The sequence below is a fragment of the Lepisosteus oculatus genome, chromosome 14 (assembly GCF_040954835.1).
Source record: "Lepisosteus oculatus isolate fLepOcu1 chromosome 14, fLepOcu1.hap2, whole genome shotgun sequence".
NCBI lineage: Eukaryota > Metazoa > Chordata > Actinopteri > Semionotiformes > Lepisosteidae > Lepisosteus > Lepisosteus oculatus.
In genome coordinates, this window is record NC_090709.1 from 20,625,627 (window position 1) to 20,644,021 (window position 18,395).

Here is an 18,395-nt window from a genome sequence, read left to right on the forward strand (position 1 = left end):
ATGCTCTTCATGCAGTAGAACAAAAAGTATTTTAGAATTTGGTGGTGTGGGCCCCGTTGTAAAATATTTCCAATCACCCTGGTCGTGGTACAAAATTTTTATGTCTGACAAACTAATTTTCCGATTCTCTGGAAAACCCAACTCTTTGTGCATTCGTTTAGCGCTCTGTAACATTTCCCTATCGGTACAACCTTCATTCAACAAACCGTACACACACCCGGCGAAACACAGATTACCGCCCGTGTAATGTAAGTCGATAAGGTGCGCTTTTTTCTGAGCAATTACCCGGCTGTACAGAACGGATTTAAATCTTCGGCGCGCACCCCCCTGCATATTCCTAACTATCGTCACCACTAAGCGGAGGCTGTCATCGGTGAGAACCTCTGTGTGGCTCTGTAAGAGGTCCGAGATGTGGCTTAAAAAATCGGCAGCATTTAATTCTCCAGGGTGTCTCCTGCGTGAGAACAAGGGTTTGTTAAAACCACCCGCAGTCAATCGCAGCTGTACAAAATCATTCGCCCCGATGTTTGGAGAAAATTCATCCAATATTCTCTGGACTGCACCATGCACAGCGTCTATAGCCTGTACATATGACATTCTTCATGGTGCTCTGTTGCTCTAAAATTATTATAAGACCTGTTATAACTACGTATACGCTCCAGGAAAACTAAGGGGTCTCTATTCGCCCCTGCACCGCCACCAACCTGATTCAGATCGTTCAATACAACCGGTTCTCGGTTACCGACATCCTGTTCTGCTACAACAGCCTCGGGCCTTAAGTTATTTTCTACCATGGCATTCTCATTGCGTGGTTCGGGCGGCCCTTGGGAAATCTGATGCCTCTCTCTGAATCTTTGACGACACAACAAACATGCTTTTGCCAGTTTAATTCTTTTATTTATGTACAAAAGCTTGCGGTTGGCAAGCGGTCGGTCTTTTAAGCACTTTTTAGACCGCATGTTTAGTCATTTATCACCGGGGATTTGCACCAATGAAGTATGAAATATCATCATCATGGTCTGAAATCCAGAGTTTAGAGCGGCATCTTCTGTAGAAATTATATCTAAAGAGGTTAGCGGTGAAAACCTGGATCTGTTTTGGAAACAAGGTCTGTACACCGGCTAAAACCGCTCTTAGACGCTCTAAAGCTCGTTTTTTGGCAACCTCATTAGTGATCGCCGTTGATAGTGACTGTGTAATACTGCGCACTGAATCTAGCACATCACCCAACACAAAGTCTTTAGGCACGTTATGATTTCTCTCCGCAGGCTTGACACGTCTGGCTTTGGTCAGCGTCTTAACAGCCGTCTCCGATGCAGTCACCACCTTGGGGTCCGACGTTTCCGCCACATTTGTTTCACCGCTCGTCGATACAGCGGCTGTGTGAAAAAATAAAAGACTTTTTATTACCACGCCAATGCTCCACATCTCAAAATCAAAAAAACTACACGGTGATAAAAATAAAAGACTTTTCAACACAACAATTAATGAAATCTAAACTGTCAAAATCAGAAAACTACGATAACTATGATAAAAACGCCACACATGTGGTGCATCCTTACACACAGGGCTCCGGGTGAATGGAACAAGTTACCCGGACATGTTGTTACACCGGTTTCCTTTACGGCTGTGGTGGCGCTACTAGAGCGTGGTTAACGGCCTGTAGACCCTTGCACAGACCAGTCGCTTTTAACTTTAAAAGCTAAGCAGTTTTAAAATAAGGTTTTTTAACACTCCCAAACAGAAAACTACGCGATGTAGGATCTTTCAGCGAATTAACATCCTAACAAAAGAAGCAACGTTTGCCGTAAGTGGATCATAACACATCTTGACCACGCTTAAATTATATTAACCTTTGCTTGTTGATTTCAGACGTTTTGAGCTCGTTGACCCAGTTAACGTGTTGGCGCGTCGCAGTTTATTTTTTGAAGGTCCGGGGTCTGCACGGAGTGGGAAAATACCATTAGTGAAAGAACTCAACACCGCAAATTACCAAAAAACGGTTGTTTTTTTTTTATTATAGACACGTTTAAATGGCCATGCTAAAAGAATGTTTTATATAATACCGACCTCTTCTCTCAGGCGATCTGATAATATGCCCCGCACCCTCTGGTATGGCGTGAACATCTGTCTCCACAAGGTTTTGCGGTGGGATTGTAAACCCCAAACGAGTTTTTTTAAATGTGTAGCGACTTGTCCCTTCTCCCGCGTCTGTGGAATAGACACACGAGTTTTGGTGTGGAGTATATACCCCGGTGTCTTTAAGACTCACATGGTCGTAAAGTGTTATTCAAAACATTGTCGTAAATACTCACCAGTGTTGGACTGTGCGGTAACTGGCCTTTTTACAGCTGTGGTTTTTGGGGCTAATGGAAATGAATAGATACACACAGTCACGACCACATTATGGAGCAACTCCCTGGTAATTCCATTATAATAATTCAATATTGTCTAGTATACAAATATTATACAACGTTTTGTAACTATATCAAACATGAGACATGCATCGTGACGTTGTAATTGTCTCACAAAAAGCCGGATATACATACCGCTGAAATTCGTGGAGTCCTGGCCTTCGTCTACCAAGTCGAGCAGTGTTAAGTCTGTAAATAGAATATCTTCAGACTGTTGAAATTGATCGGCGTGATCCATTCTGACGAGTTAGGCGATAACGTGAGACTGTAGGAATTGGAATGCAGCTAAAACTTCGCCTGTTAAACCTCTGGTACTTATACCCAAACCGATAAACATTCTCTTCTAAGAAACACACATGGCCCCCCATAAAACCATTAATCTTAGGTATCGTTGGGGGTGCACGTACTGGTCTGTAGAAATTATTTTAAGAAACATTTTAGAAAACGTTTTAGACTGTTATAATGTTAAAATCTATATTATTAAAAATCTATATTATTTTAAGGCATACAACGGTGTCTAAATTTCATAGCTGTTAAACGTGGTGAAAATGTGTCGCGCTGTCTGTGTTTGATTCACCAACAGACCGCTAAGAATATTATCAAACAAAATGTTTTTTATTAACGCTATAAGAAAACTTATCTGTTCTTTATAGGGACGTGTTCACAAAACAAGCTTGACGTTTTGAGGTTTTATTTTTTAATAATGTTAAGAACATTTTTGCGTGAAATACATGGTGTGCTTGTAAATGAGAAAACTTAAAATTTATTTTCTGGGGAAACACAACATTTGTGTTTGCATTGTGTGTTAATACTTTAAAACTTATAAACAGATGTGTGAATACTTTTCGCGCTCGATAAATCGGGGGGGTCATCACAACCAATTGAAAAATGTCTTGTGTTATGTAGGCGTGTTACACCATTGGCGCATATTCTTAAATGCTCCGGCCTGACAGGGTCGCAGTGCGTGCTTGGAGCTGTCAGACACCGCAGAGGTGCTGAGATGGCTTCTTTGTGTGAAGAAACAACGGGGTCCGCTACTCTACAAAGTCAAGAGGTAGGCGGCTAAAATATTTTTCTGATCGTACTTGTATTGGTGCTTAGCCTATGTCATTTTAATACTTGATCTTCTTTTTAGCAAAACCCAACCCCACCCTCTACACCCTGTGACAGCGGCGGGGGTGTGAGTTCAGCTGGGGTACCAGATGTTGAAGAACTGCCGGGTGCTAGCGATGATGCCACGCTACAAATGGTAAATATTAACGAAAAACCTTAGCTCACAAGCGCGTTAAATGCTCAATATTTTAGGTACAAAGCATGTCTATTTTGTTAAGCCTTCCTTTTCTTTTTCCTTTAATAGAATAAAGAGGATGTGGACGGGTCAATCTTCAGCCTACCGGCACACGTGAATGTCTCGTGTCTATGCTTGTGTGTTCGCCCAAATGTTAATAAAGCTGATGCCTATGTCCCTAATGAGCCCGATGTTATGCCCCAGGTTGTGAAAGCAGTAGTTTATTGCATCTTCAAACACTGTTTAAAGGGGGTCCTGGTTGATGACTGCCCGGCCTGTCTGATTGACCATCCCGGGCAGCGGGGTCACACATGCCTGTCTGGCAGCTACACAGATGGGTCTGAAGACGTGACGTTTGCCGCTTTAGATATTTATAAGTCTCTCAGTTTAGCCTGAATTTTATCGGCTGTTCTGTACACCGCCCGGTGTCTGGGTTCGTACACCATTACAAATGACACTGAGCGGCGCATAAAACAGTTGCTAAAAAATATAATTGAGGACCGCCATCGTCCGAAGAATGAAGAATTTCGAATGTATACGTCTGAATTCTTACTAAGAGTGCTTTACACACTTCTCTCTACAAAGCTTGATATGCAAAACAAAGAGTCAAATGCTAATGTCCTTAAATTTGTTAAAGAGATAGATGTGTATGTCAAGAACTTGAGTGAAATTATTGCGGATCTGATGTTTTCAGATCAGAAAAGGAAGCCTGAGGGGTTCTACAGTGTGTATTCCAAAATACAGCGTGTTTTGCTCAGAACCTGTGGTAACACCATCCCGCTGATTACGCAGGCAAATGTTTTTGCTCTGCTAGATCGGATCGCCCAGTGTGGTTCGCATGGCTTTAGACACGGGGAGCGGAAGGGGGTTATGAATGCTTTTTCAGATGCTGCAAAGTTTCTCAGCAATGTTGGGGTGGTGGTTATGTGTAGCGAACTAATTTTCCGCACCAACATTTCATTGTTGAATGCAAACAGGAGCCGGTAACGCATGTGTGCTGCGTTGTTTCACTGTTTGAAAACCCCTGTTGAAATAAAGCGGTTCACATTTCACATGCAAACTGGAGTCTGTAACGTGTAAAAAGTGCTGCTGCGCTGTTTCGGTGTTTGAAAACCCACTGTTGAAATAAAGCGGTTCACATTTCACATACTTGCAAACTGGAGTCTGTAACTTGTGTAAAAAGTGCGGCTGCGCTGTTTCGGTGTTTGAAAACCCCCTGTTGAAATAAAGCGGTTCACATTTCACCTGGTGTTTGTCCTGCGAGTTCTTTCCGTGAGACTTTACGCAGTCAGTGTGTGTGTGCATGATTGCACCCCTGCTGCTTTGGAGACACGGCTTGTGCAGCCGGACAACCACTGGGCCACCCGGCCGCGGCTGGCGCAGCTCACACCCCAGGATCTTGCGGCCTGCAACAGACTCCCCGCGCCGCCGTAACTACCCGATTTCCTAGGGTTATAATAGAGCACACTCAACCCCGCGGCAGACATGGTCCCCTTCCAAACCAATACACACCTGCACACACCTAAAGCGAGGGATGCACTGCCTTGGGGCTTTGGGACCCTGAGGCTCCGGAACGACCGGCCGGGGGGAGGCGGGGGTTCCGACCCACACCATTGGCTCCTGAGGGGGCGGGACATGCACAAATAACAACACGCCATTGGATGGCAAGGGGCGGGACAACCAAACACCGTGGACGACCATTGGCTGGAAAAGGGGGGCGTGGTACCTGTCAAAAGTTTGACGAAAGGTGTCGCTTTATACTACTGATGTGCAGTGTGCCTTTCCTCTTGTCGTATTCAAGAGTACTCACTGTGTGAGCTCCTCACTGCGTGTTCTGTACTCTACTGTGATTTAATTTAGATGATTACGTGGAGTAGAGTGACAAGATCTACTTGAACATTTTTGGTTTGTGAAATGAAACACTAAATACACTACTGTAAATACAAGTAATGGACATTTAAAATAACCACAGTACAGCTAGAACAGTGAAAGATAAAAGACTATTTAGAATGACATTCACAATAGACTTAAGAACAGTTCAACCACCTGAATAGGGACTTGAACCCTGGGCCCTCAGATTAAAAGTTTGATGCTCTACCGACTGAGTTATCCGGGCTCTGAAAGAAAGTTGACACTGTCGGGATCCTCGCAAGTCACGTGTCTCTTGTGCGGAAGAGCAGTCATTACCTGACCCGTCTGGAATGACCACTGACAGACTTTATCCAGAAGCGACGGCACCACTCCCAGTAGAATGAGTGAGAAATACAGCATGACATGGGTAGGTAAGGGGCTCCCACAATCCATCTTTCCTCACATTACTGATTTTTCTCAATAGCATTTTGACCTTTTTTCACATTCAGATTTTTTTCACATTTAATTAAATCTTTTAATCAAAAACATTAAAAAGAAAACAAATGGAACATTTTTTGGAACAATAATTAAAAAAAACTTTCAATGCCTTGGTTGTACAATGCCATACGTGTGCACACCCTTTATAAAGGGAGTTGCAACAATGCTGAAATTTAAAGAGCATTTCTGTAGAGAAAACAGCATTTTTTCTGCCTTGATGTTAAGCTTAGGGAGTCTGTCTTTTAGAAATTATATTTCTTAACACCTTGCACAGCCTCCCGACAGACTAACAAATATTTTTTGGAGAAATTGGCTCACACGCCAGAAAACACTAACGTTTATTTACGTGAGAGTATGTAAAACTTTAACAGATGTTCATGGTGTTTCACACGGGGTGTTACCTGTTGTAGTGTTTCCAAAGATGTGTTAGCGGACCACAAATTATCTTGAAAAGATTTGGGTTTGTACTGGCTGGGATTCAAACACGACTTAATTATTTGGAAGGCACCTGTACCACCAACGCACTTCCGAGAAGCACCTGGAAATTATCACAATCCTCTCTCTCACCTACAAAGTTATGGAGACACAGACGTCCAATGAAAACTCAAGGCTCCACTCAAGGCTTTATTCACTCAAGGCTCCACTCTTTTGTTGTGATGTCATTTTAATTAATATTAGCTTTGATAAGGTGTCATTTTTGCCTCTTAAAGGTCAAGTCTGCTCCTTTCTTCCTGGTATAGAAAGAACGTGTTCCATCTTTGTTTAAAAACACCACTAAAAGTAAATTATTCAGCTCTACCGCCTGTGTGCATTGACAAGACATCTCAAAAGGACATATTAAATAAGAACACGATCCTTCCTGTTACCATTCCTGTGCCGGGGCGTTGTTTCACCCTTTTACGTTAAATCATCAGTACTGCTGTTTTTCTATGCATAGTTTAATCAAGAGCACTTAAAAGATGCAAAAAGCTTTCAAATAAAATAGAATTGAAAGACAGTCGAGTAAGGAGGTAGAAAAAAAGCACTCCCCCGTCTGGGAATCAACCACCGTCGCCCATGTAACTGGATACAAAAATAACAGATTAATTTGTGCCCAGTCTCTTGAAGCTTCGATGCGATTATTTTTCCTTCCTTATTTCTTCATTCCTATGAATTTACTCTGTAGTAGAAGAAACGCGAAAGTGGGAAACTGCAGGCATTCTTCGTGAGTGGTGTGATCAGTGAGCATTTGCACATCTCTAAGTCTGTTCCATAAACTTTATCATCGGGGATGTAGCTCAGTGGTAGAGCGCATGCTTCGCATGTTTGAGGTCCCGGGTTCAATCCCTGGCATCTCCAGGTGCTTTATGTTATAGTACTCACATCGCAATCTTCTGTTGAATTAGAACTCTTTGCTCGTGTTCAGAGAGAGACAAGTTTACAAAATTAAATGCAGGCACACTCGACGTGCTGCAGAGTTGCGCTGCTGTTTTAAATGTACCTCATTTAGTTCTGTTTAATCTTAAATTATTTGAACTAATAATTTAGTTCAAATTCAGGAAATCCAGAGATTGCTTCACACTTGTCTTGGCTGTTGCAGAAAACACCTGTTGAATCTCACCCCGGATTTCCTGAGAGATTATTCAGCGAGCGAATCCTCCTTCTGAACTCCGCACTAAACTGAAAGCTTCACGAACTCCTCACTGCGTGTCCTGTACTGCTCTCGTGTAAATGTTAAGCACAGCCATAAACACACTTTGAACTTTTTCCGTTTGTTAAGGTAAATGCAAAAGAGGATGACAAGTATTGATCGTATAAAATATCCATGGCACAACTCGAGAAAGTACTGAAGGACTACACATCGACTCTTGATGATTACAAGAGATTCAAGAAACACAACCGTCCGCACCTGGGTTTGGATCCTGAACACTAGAGTTAAAAGAACATAAGTGATGGATATAACCTATAAACTCTCTTAATTGTCTTATAGTTTATGAAATAAAACAATTTCTTATACTTTCTTACTGTTGATAGACGATTTATTGAATTTTAACAAAATCACAATTACAAACGTTTTCTGTTAAACTGTTATTCACATATTCTAACGTAGATAAACGTTAGTGTCTTCCAGTGTGTGAGCCAATTTCTCCAAAAAATATTTGTTAGTCTGTCGGGAGGCTGTGCAAGGTGTTTAGAAATAGAATTTCTAAAAGACAGACTCTCTAAGCTTAACATCAAGGCAGAAAAAATGCTGTTTTCCCTACAGAAATGCTCTTTACATTTCAGCACTGTTGCAACTCCCTTTATAAAGGGTGTGCACACGTATACAACCAAGGCATTGAAAGTTTTTTTTAAATTATTGTTCCAAAAAATGTTCCATTTGTTTTCTTAATGTTGTTGATTAAAAGATTTTATTAAATGTGAAAAAAATCTGAATGTGAAAAAAGGTCAAAATGCTATTGAAAAAAATCAGTAATGTGAGGAAAGATGGATTGTGGGAGCCCCTTACCTCCACATGTCATGCTGTATTTCTCACTCATTCTACTGTGAGTGGTGCCGTCGCTTCTGGATAAAGTCTGTCAGTGGTCATTCCAGACGGGTCAGGTATGACTGCTCTTCGGCACAAGAAGAGATATAACATCAGAGCAGCACCATTTAAGGTGGAACGAAAAACGCGAATAAGAAGCCAACTTTAGCCTCGTAGCAGACCCTGGGAGGCACGCTCAAAATAATCATCTTTCCCAGTACTTAAGAGTCATATTTAGATCGCTTTACTGCAATTTTATTTGATTGATGGGAGATGTGAAGCCATCGACCCTGTACTGCGCTTCACATTGTAATTGAAGCCATTTCTCATGCTTCTCTCAGTGTCGGGGCTGCAATTGCGTGTAAAGGAGGCGACTTGAAAATGTCGCTACAAAAAAGTTAATTTACTTGTCCGACCACCTCCCTCCGTCCCCCTTTGCTGTTAGCACAATTCTTTCAGTTTCTTTTCTTGTATTTTCCTTGATATTTTACTGTTGCTTTTCCCCATGAGGAGATGGATCCACAACCGAAACTGTTTTCACCCTGTTTGTGCAACTTCAGTCTGTATGAGGAGCGCATTTTGCACAGCTCCAGTGGCGCAATCGGTCAGCGCGCGGTACTTATACAGCAGTGCACAGCGGAGTCATGCCGAGGTTGTGAGTTCAAGCCTCACCTGGAGCAGTGTCTTTAGCTACTGAAAGCAACTGTCGAGTTTAGATACTCTTAGGTATCTGATGGAGATAAATTAACATCAAACGAACAAGTAAAGGTAAAGGTTTACTTCGAGTCACAATCAAAGAAGGCTCCACAGCTGAAACATTGTGTTTCCTTCTCTTTTCAGCATGGAATAAACCTATACTTTTTCCTTTGAAGCCCACCCATGCTGACGCAGCTCCCTACTTAAAGTACCATCAGCTGTGTACCTCCAGTTGACCTGTACACAAATATATGAGAGAGGTCTACTGAGACGAGAGGAGCACTGGACTTGATAAAGCTCTTGCATTAGATTATGTTTTTGTTGTTCCCCAGATTTGTTTTTAAATGTTCTTTTTCTTTTGAAGTTGTTGCATTTGGTTGTTTTTTTATAGTTGTTAGACAACTACAGGGATTTACCGAGGTTCCCGGAAGACTTCTCGTTTTGTGTTTGTTGTGTTTTCGGGTTACAACTATGTTTTTTTTCTGTTAATAGGACCCCACGCATTACTATGGGACTAGTTAATTTTAGTTCTTACATTGTACCTGAAATGACCTCAATAACTACTACTCTGTTTCCCTTTTTTTTAAAAAAAGGCAAAACTGATGTTTTGTTTCTCCTTGTTGCTGATTGGTAGCTACAACGGGTGAGTTGAAACAAACTTGGCCTCTGAAATTTTTCAGCAGCTCTGTACTGAACCTGTTCTCAATTGCAACAAACCTAAAATAACAGCTGCTGCCCATTAGATGTTACTGAAGTAGCAGACTAAGCGGAACAATAGATTACATTGGAACTGTCCTGAGTGTAGTGGAATAATATCGTCATTAAGTAATGAACTGATGCACCACTTGTTTGAAAATTATTTTTATATTTAACTAAAATTGCTTTCCAGACACTACAATTATTCACAAGAAATTTTATCAATACATATTTTATTAATAAATGCGTGATATCTTAATAATAAAGTTTAATGTTATCTTTAACATTAGTACTTTAGTAGCTGTATTATGCTTTTGGGAATTTCCAGGTGTCCTGGTGGAGAGAACTGAAATTAAGGAAATACATAATTAAAGGGGTGTAAGTGGATCTACAGAAGCTCAGGATGCCGTGAGGCGTGCTACATTACTGCACTGTATCGGGGTTCCCGTGCAGCGGATTTTCGCCAACCTCCCTGGAGAAAAAGGTACATATGAACAGACTGTAGCTGCCTTAGACGCTTACTTTACACCGCGGAGAAATGTGGTTTTGGAACGGCATAAATTTAGGCAGAGAACTTAGTCTCAGGACGAATCTGTTGTTGCTTTTTTGACTGCACTAAGAGAACTGGCTAAATCTTGTGACTTTGGAGTATTGGAAACTGACATGTTAAGATATCAACTTGTGGAAAAATGTGCACATAAGAGACTATTAATTGCTGCAGGAGGAAGGGCTGACTTTAGAAAAGCTCTTACAATCGCTAGAATTCATGAAGCAGCTCAAGCAGAATCAAGAATGCTTTCTGACCACAGTGACAAAGTGACACTGAACGGGGCGCTCGCTCAAAGTTTACAAACAAAAGCCGAGCAGCAGGACGCAGTCATGCTAGAGAAATAGAAGAACAACCAAGTTTAAGGACAAGTATCCCTTTTATTGTTGTTGCTGCATCCAGGCGATGTAAACCAGATTCAGGAAAAAATAATTTGAACAACATTATTCCCACATTTACTCGATGGCGTGGTGGCTGAGTGGTAAGGCGTCGGTCTTGTAAACCGAAGAGCGTGGGTTCGAACCCCACCCGTGCCTGTTTCATTTGTCACTGCTTTCCTTTAGTTTCAAAGTCTAAAACTAAAGTCAAAAACTCGCAATGTAGGGGTCTCAATAGTAAGAGGACATAACTGTCGCCAGTGATTAGTATTCTTGCATATCCTGCTTTGTTTTTTAGTCGACAAAGCTTGTCTCTCTTCACACCCATCTTCCAAATGATCGCCTCAGCATTGGGAAGGAACGTGCACTTGGTACAGCCCCCCACTCCATGGTCTGATCACAAACGGATCGGGTGAGCTGTCAGTCCAGGTTGGAAGTAACGTTCGAAAGCACTAAAAATCTGGCTTAGGAACGAAAAGACCGTGTTTTTTTAAACGAGTAAACGATAAAATAATATACTGCCTGCAAGACTTGTCAAGTTCAAGTCCAAGTTTATAGTCATTATACTCATACACAGGTATATGGTATAACGAAATGCTATTTACTGTAGCTAGCTCTCGGACATAAGTAGTACAAAGAAAAAAACACAACAACAATACAATTGTATAACAAAAGACAGACAGAAACAACAGCCAATGTGCAAAAAACAACAACAGGCAGTGTACAAAACAACAAAAAGGTAACAGGTTATGTGCAAAAACATGCATCAAAAGAATGAAATAAAGGGATAGAAATGATGGGGAGTGAGCTTTTGACATGTATGGTAGAGGTAGATTTTCAATGTGTGTTTGGGTTTTTGGTAAGAAAGAAGGCACCGTGAGGTTCAGATCATAGGTGAGAGGTGAGGAGAGAGTGAGAGAGGCTGGGAGTTTAATAGTTTGATAGTGTGGGGGTTAAAACTGTCTCTGAGTCTGGTGGTCCGGGCCCGAATGCTCCGGTACCGTTTTCCATGTCATGCTAAACGTCACAAATTGTGTTTGTCCAGTCGTATCAATCGTTCTAAAGTTACAGAAAATCGGATGCGACTGGTGCAATGATTGCACACATATCTTTAGAACAGTCGAGCGGTTTAAAACAGCAAATTCACAGCTTTGTGTCTTTTAAGCTTTGTGTTTCGCTCTCCAAATAGAGGCACGGGTTTAAATCCCACTTCTGACAGTCAGGCGTTTTACCCTGTCTTTTTTACCTGCCTTTACACTGTTTCAGTCTTGTTGTGCTCACTGAGAATCACAGTACGAGGAAAACGGAGAAACTGCTTAGCAAAAACATAACGGACAGAAAAAAGCTTCGTAAACACGTGAATGTGATTAGCAGCAGTAAGGTATGCATTCAAATGTTTAAGGCAGATTTCTAAAAGCAGCAGAAGAAAGGTGCAGCCTTTGTGAGAATTCGTGGGTTTTTATGCTGCTTGGACTTCTTTCAAGCCTATGAGGTGACCCCCGTTTTATTTTCATTTTCAAACTTCAGAACCGAATAACGAAAATGTTTCATGTGTGACAGCATTCCGTTGCAAATACCGTTTCCACGATGTATTCAGCGACGGGAATGAAATGTTTTAGTGCTGGCTCAAATGCGAGGAATTTCAGAAAAACCTGGAAAAGCAACGCTTGCAGTAAATGACATATCTAAAGCGTGTAGTCAGCATGAGCAGAACAACGCAATGCTCTGTAATAACGATCTGAAACCGCAATTACTCTTTTATCTCAGGCAGTTCATTCCGATACGATGTTTCCGCAGACTAAATGAAATGCCGAACTCCAAGCATCTTGTTGCCATTATTGTACTCCTGCTGAAAGAAGAAAGAAAGAAAGGTGTCGTAAATGAACTTTGTCGCCCGTGGGAGATGTCAAGCGCATTGGACATGAAAAGTGCCGGATAAGACCCATTTCTATACGTTTCTCTTAGTGTCGGGGCTCCTATTGAATCCTATTGAATCTAAAGGAGGCAACGTGCTCAGCCAGCCGACTCAGCGCTTACTGAACGCAGGTGTCTCAGAGCGGTGTGTCCAAGTCGCAGTAAAAGAGGGGTATTCTGCCGGCGCCGTGGCTTAGTTGGTTAAAGCGCCTGTCTAGTAAACAGGAGATTCTGGGTTCAAATCCTAGCGGTGCCTTTCTTCCTGTCTTCTCGCACCGTTTATTGTTATAGAGAACATGCTTCTGCATTACCTCAGTCAATATCACCGGGAATGTGAATAGAAATGTAAACATCAATATTTCTGCTCTCTCCTGAGAAACACAAGTATAGAGTCAAAACACAATAAATAATGCTCAAAAATTATTCAGTTAACACCCAGATGTGACAAAACACATTTAAGACTTACATCCCCTTTAAATATGTATTTCCTTAATATCAGTTCTCTTCCCTCCCCAGGACACCTGCAAATTCACTAGAGCATATTAAAAGCTGTGTGTAAGTCTTACATGTGTTCTGTCACATCTGGGTGTTAAATTAATAGATGTGTTGTGTTATTTAATATGATTTGACTCCATGCTTGTGTTTCTCGGGAGACAGCAGAAATATTGGGGATTTGCGGCTACAGAAAATAATGTGAACTTTACAGGCAAAAGTAAGGTTAAGTTAAAGAAACAAAAACGTATTGTCACCTTTTTCAACGTGATTTTTTAAGACATTTGTTCGGAATAGTATATCTTCTCGTGTCTGTGGCTGTTATCCTACAATAACGGTGGTGAAATAGCAGGAATGTGCGGAAAGAATCGGAGATTGAACAGAAGACTCATCCAGTCGATAGTAAGGTTGTGTAGGACCGCACACCCTACGATGTCAGTGTTGAGTAGTGAGGTTTAAAAGCTTCTTCACGAACCAGGAAGGAGTACAAACCTAAAGTCTTCTGATCCGTAATCAGACACGTTATCCATTGCGCCATTGGCGTTTGTATTGCATTCAAAGCCGCTACTATTCATGTGTCTTGTATGTGTGTCTAGTTACTACGTCTTTCATTATGCCTGGTTTAAAATAATGTATCTTTAAAACAGACAAAGGGTTTATGAGTCTCCCTGAAATTCACACACGAAGAATAAAAAATATCGCGTTTAAAAAGAATACAGAGATGCCGGCGATAGAAAACGGAGCGTCTTAAGTGCGCGCTATCACTGAACTAAACTCCCGATCGATAAGTTTGTCGGCGGCTTTTTAATTGTGTTAGGAAGAGCAAACAGTCCACAGTGTACATTTTAAAGGTCTAAGCAAAACAATCAGACGTGAGGATTAGGATTAGGATCCAGAACAGGAGCCTTTACTTCTTTATATACTGAGCTTTCGGGTGAACGTCAAAGTGAAAGACAAATTCGCAATTTTCACTTTTTGATTAAGGAACAAGAAAACACCATCCTTCGAGCTGGATTCAAACCAGGGACATAAGAAATGCCCACTGTTTTTGTCTATAGTCTTAAGATCTAGCAATTGAGCTATCGAGAGGTCGGAAAGTAAACGCTTTTTCACACGTGTAGCCCAATGTAGTGTAGTGTTCCTCTATTTAAATCCCAGTTCGACGTCAAAATACTCACTCCCATAGTCTCGTTCAGAAGAAGAAATGGACCAGGCTTCCACTGTATAAACGTCCAGAGTTCTTATAAAACGTTTGAAGGGACATCAGTGCAGGCTGAAATTGGCCCGTTTTCTAGTGGGATCAGGATCATATAAAACCTTTCTTTTGGATTGAGAAGAGGATCATGGAGACACTCAAAATATCCCTGTCTTTGCTTCTTTCAAGGATGAATGGAGTATTTAGCTGCAAGCATCGGTTTAAATCAAAACTCTCTGCTACTGCAGTTGCTTGTTTGAGAGTTTCTTCAAATCTTTCAACTGAACGTTGATATCAAGAGATATTGACGGTAATATCATAGGGACTTTGGTTTTCTTTTGATCGAAAATTGTATTAAAATACAAGCCTCTTTCACAGTTGTATACAGTAATACTTTCCCTTGCATCCTAAAATTTCTAAATACCACAAAGTTACAACATATGGAATAGCATTTATTTTAAAATGTATTTTAAAATTTGCATTTATTTAGAGCTATATTTAGAGCTTAGTAAAGATAGCATTGCTAATATTGATGGAGTAGAAATGTAAGATGAATTGATAGCTTTTTCTGAACTAAAAAAGTCCTACAACGCCTCCTGTAACAGTAGCGAGAGAACAAAGGTTTGAGGGTGGGTACCCACCTGTATAAGAATAGTATTCTGCCAGTGCTGTGGTAAAGCTGGTTAAAAGACTTGTTTCATAAAGAGGAAATCCTGGATCCGATTTCCAGCGGTACCTTTTTTTTTCCTGTCTTGTTTTACAGAACATGTAATTTGGGACACTCAAAGAGTTCTTGATTTGGTTTAATGCGTTTATTCATTTCCTTTGCAGAACAACTTGTTTTTTTTTTTAATCATACAGCTTGCGAAAGATGAAATGCGAGCGAATTTTTTTGTTCACCAAAAGTATGTAAATGAAAAAAAGCGTAAGGTATAAGCATTTCTGTGGTGCAATCGGTTAGCGTTTTCGGCTATTAATCCCCAGGTGGGTTTTTTGATCCCACCCAGGGACGCACTTCTTCCTATAGTAAACATCATCACCGCAAAAATTTAATTGTTCCGCAAAACCTGAACTATTTTGATATTTGCAGTAGTAAACAATTGAGTACCAGAGTCAACATTACCGGGAATTTCCAATAATTACCGACATTGGCAACTTGCAAACAGTTAGTATTCACCCATAGAATTATATGTTCCAGTGAGTGAGGGAGAATTCACTTATGCTCCCGTTGCATCTTCAGCTAAAGTAATTTAAAAAACATTGCAAAATTGTTCGAGAACTTGTCAAGCAAAAATAACAGATCGCCGGAGTTCTATTTTAATATTTTCGTATATTTACCTTAATTTGAATATAAATGTTAACATAAACGCTGTTCAATATAATGTAATGTTGTTGTACTTTTAAAATATTTTAGCTGAGGGTGAGAGGGGGGATATTACGCCTTGCCAAACATCTAAAATAACTGTAAAAGGGGATGGCATTTTAATAAAACTGGCAATCAAAAGAAAGTTACAATTTGTATGGTATTATACTCAATATCCCTCGATATTGAAGGTCAGATGAGGAATTTGAAGAAATTATCAAAGAAACAACGGCAATAGCAGAGGGTGTTGATTTTGAACCAGTGTTTGCACCTCAATAATCCATCAATCTTCGCTTGACAGGCTTCCTCAAGATATTCGGTGTTCTATACAAAAAATCGACTATTAAGCGCAAATGTGACAAGAGGCAAAGACTGCGGTAGAGGAGGAATAAACTCCACACGATGACTGTATGTATACGTCTGTCTAATATTCGGCCCCTGCAGGGGCATCATATTCGCTGAACTGCCTGCCAGCGTGTGTACGGGCTTATAATTCAAGAATATCAATGGTCAGTCGCTTACAACGGGTGTTTGTGTTTGTATTATTTAGAGAATTGAAAAAACATTTTCTAAACTACAGCTCGAATGAAATTTAAAAAAGTTTATTTGTCTCTTTGCTGTAACAACTGTGCCAAAACTATTCAGATACATCAAAATAGCATCAGAATGTAACTAGATTTTATTGGATTTTAGGAAATGTATTTTTGCGCATTTCTCTATACGATCAGAATACCTTCCTGTTTTCACCGTGTTTATTGTTTCTGCCTATGATCTCGGAAAGAAAGACCCAGTATCTGTTCACCGAAATATTCCAGGAGTTTGATATGGTTTGAGAGGAGTGTATGAAGGTAATGAAGGAGGGAGGACACGCGCATTCCGCACGGGGAGCGCAGAGCAATGAGCCGCGCCTGCAGCTCTCCGAGTCTTTTCTTATACAACCCCCCGGAGTCCGGACACAGCGTCTCCAGCCAGTGTTGAAGGTTTACAGTTCAGAAAACGGCTGTCTCGAGCAGAAACTGATCTTCCTGCTTTAGTTAAGGTTTGGTTATTGTGGGGGTTTAGCGCTTGTATCTCTCTTCTCTTACTAAACACTATCTACTGTAAAGTATATAAATAGAAGCAAAAATGCAGCTAAAATACTTCAGTAAGGCCGAGCAGATAGGAAAGTTTAATAAAAATGTTCTATGATCTATGTTCTAGTTGCCCATATTTTTTAAACTCTCTGTTCGAGCTCTGATTTAATCCTCTCGGCTCCTGCCGCTGTCACCGGGAGAGTGGCTGCATTCCGTAGGGCTACAGGCTGATTTCACAATGCCACATTTAATGAAATACAGGGGAAACCGCAAGGAAAACAATATGTTTTAATACATCTTCTTCTTGACCGTAAATCTTTACTCGATTACAGGCACCCCAAACAGTTCTTAAGGGAGAAATCGAAGCCTATTTGACTTTCTGCTAATCACATTGAAGTGTTCACGAAGCATTTCCCTGCCCATCATGTGCCCGCAAGCCGGTTTCTCCGTTTTCCTCTTTCTGTCGTTGTCAGCGAGCACAAGAAGACAGGAAAAATGCAAGAGAGGGAAAAGCTGTCAGGAGTGGGATTTGAACCCACGCCTCTATGCAGAGACCAGAACACCCAAGCAATGGAAAGACAGGAGTCCTTGAGTCTGGCGCCTTAGACCACTCGGCCATCCTGACGAGGTACGTCAGATGGTGTGATAAAAGCACCAGTAGTTCACAAAACTGAGAAATGCTTTGCTGGAGAAGCGCCACGTTGCCTAATGTTGCCTAAACGGATCGCGGAAATCAAATATTCGGATCGATTTAGAGTGTGCTTTACAGCCTTTGTGTAATATTTTAAATTGTTTTAAAAAAGTGTGTACTGTGTACTACGTTTAGGACTAGTTAGTGTGGTAGAATATGGAGATCATCTCCAGCTCTGAGCTCAACTGCAACAACAAGTCGTGCTGAACAAAGTCAGAGTTCAGCTGAACCTTTGCTCAGTGTGGTGCTCAGGACTCAGGAGTATTGTTGTGGTTCTAATTAGCACGAACTGCAGGGGCTCTGAATCAGAACATTTCAATTTATCTGTTCAGTAAGTTAAAATGCAGGACATGTTAAAATCAGATTATCACTGTGTCTCTGTCCCGTTTGTATATAACCGAATGTTTAAAAGATACCAGTAAGGACACACAACTACTAATGCGGTACTTATTGGAAATAGTCCCAAAACAAGTACGTCCGGCAGCTGGTAGACCCCTGTAATAATTTTGCAGTGACACTTTGAAGATTTACGCTCTATTTAAATATTAATTTACTAAATTTCAGTTCTCTTTTCTCACACTCCCTGGCACAACTGAACTCTCACTCTCGCATACTAAAGGCTTTACATTCATAAGCTGTGATACAGATTCTAATAAAGACAGAATGAAACTGTTTGTTTTGTGTCTCATGGTGATCCTCTTCTCGATCCAAATGAAATGTTTAATATGATCCCTCGAGAAAGAAAAGGAGTCAATTTCCGCCTGGAATGATTGATGCTCCATCAAACATTTTGT

The 18,395-nt window shown here is 40.9% G+C and overlaps 5 non-coding genes across 5 annotated transcripts; 4 read left to right on the forward strand and 1 right to left on the reverse strand.

Annotated features, from left to right (window-relative positions):
- Positions 1 to 7,317: 7,317 nt before the first annotated feature.
- On the forward strand, positions 7,318 to 7,389 carry trnaa-cgc (transfer RNA alanine (anticodon CGC)). Its single transcript has one exon. It is a non-coding gene; the product is annotated as a tRNA-Ala (tRNA).
- A 1,754-nt stretch (positions 7,390 to 9,143) lies between these two features.
- Positions 9,144 to 9,237, forward strand: trnai-uau (transfer RNA isoleucine (anticodon UAU)). Its single transcript has 2 exons — positions 9,144 to 9,181; positions 9,202 to 9,237. It is a non-coding gene; the product is annotated as a tRNA-Ile (tRNA).
- Positions 9,238 to 10,960: 1,723 nt separating this feature from the next.
- Positions 10,961 to 11,032, forward strand: trnat-ugu (transfer RNA threonine (anticodon UGU)). Its single transcript has one exon. It is a non-coding gene; the product is annotated as a tRNA-Thr (tRNA).
- Positions 11,033 to 12,969: 1,937 nt separating this feature from the next.
- On the forward strand, positions 12,970 to 13,043 carry trnat-agu (transfer RNA threonine (anticodon AGU)). The gene has a single exon. It is a non-coding gene; the product is annotated as a tRNA-Thr (tRNA).
- Positions 13,044 to 17,424: 4,381 nt separating this feature from the next.
- Positions 17,425 to 17,535, reverse strand: trnal-caa (transfer RNA leucine (anticodon CAA)). The gene is made up of 2 exons: positions 17,498 to 17,535; positions 17,425 to 17,470 (listed from the first exon to the last, which is right to left on the reverse strand). It is a non-coding gene; the product is annotated as a tRNA-Leu (tRNA).
- Positions 17,536 to 18,395: the final 860 nt, after the last annotated feature.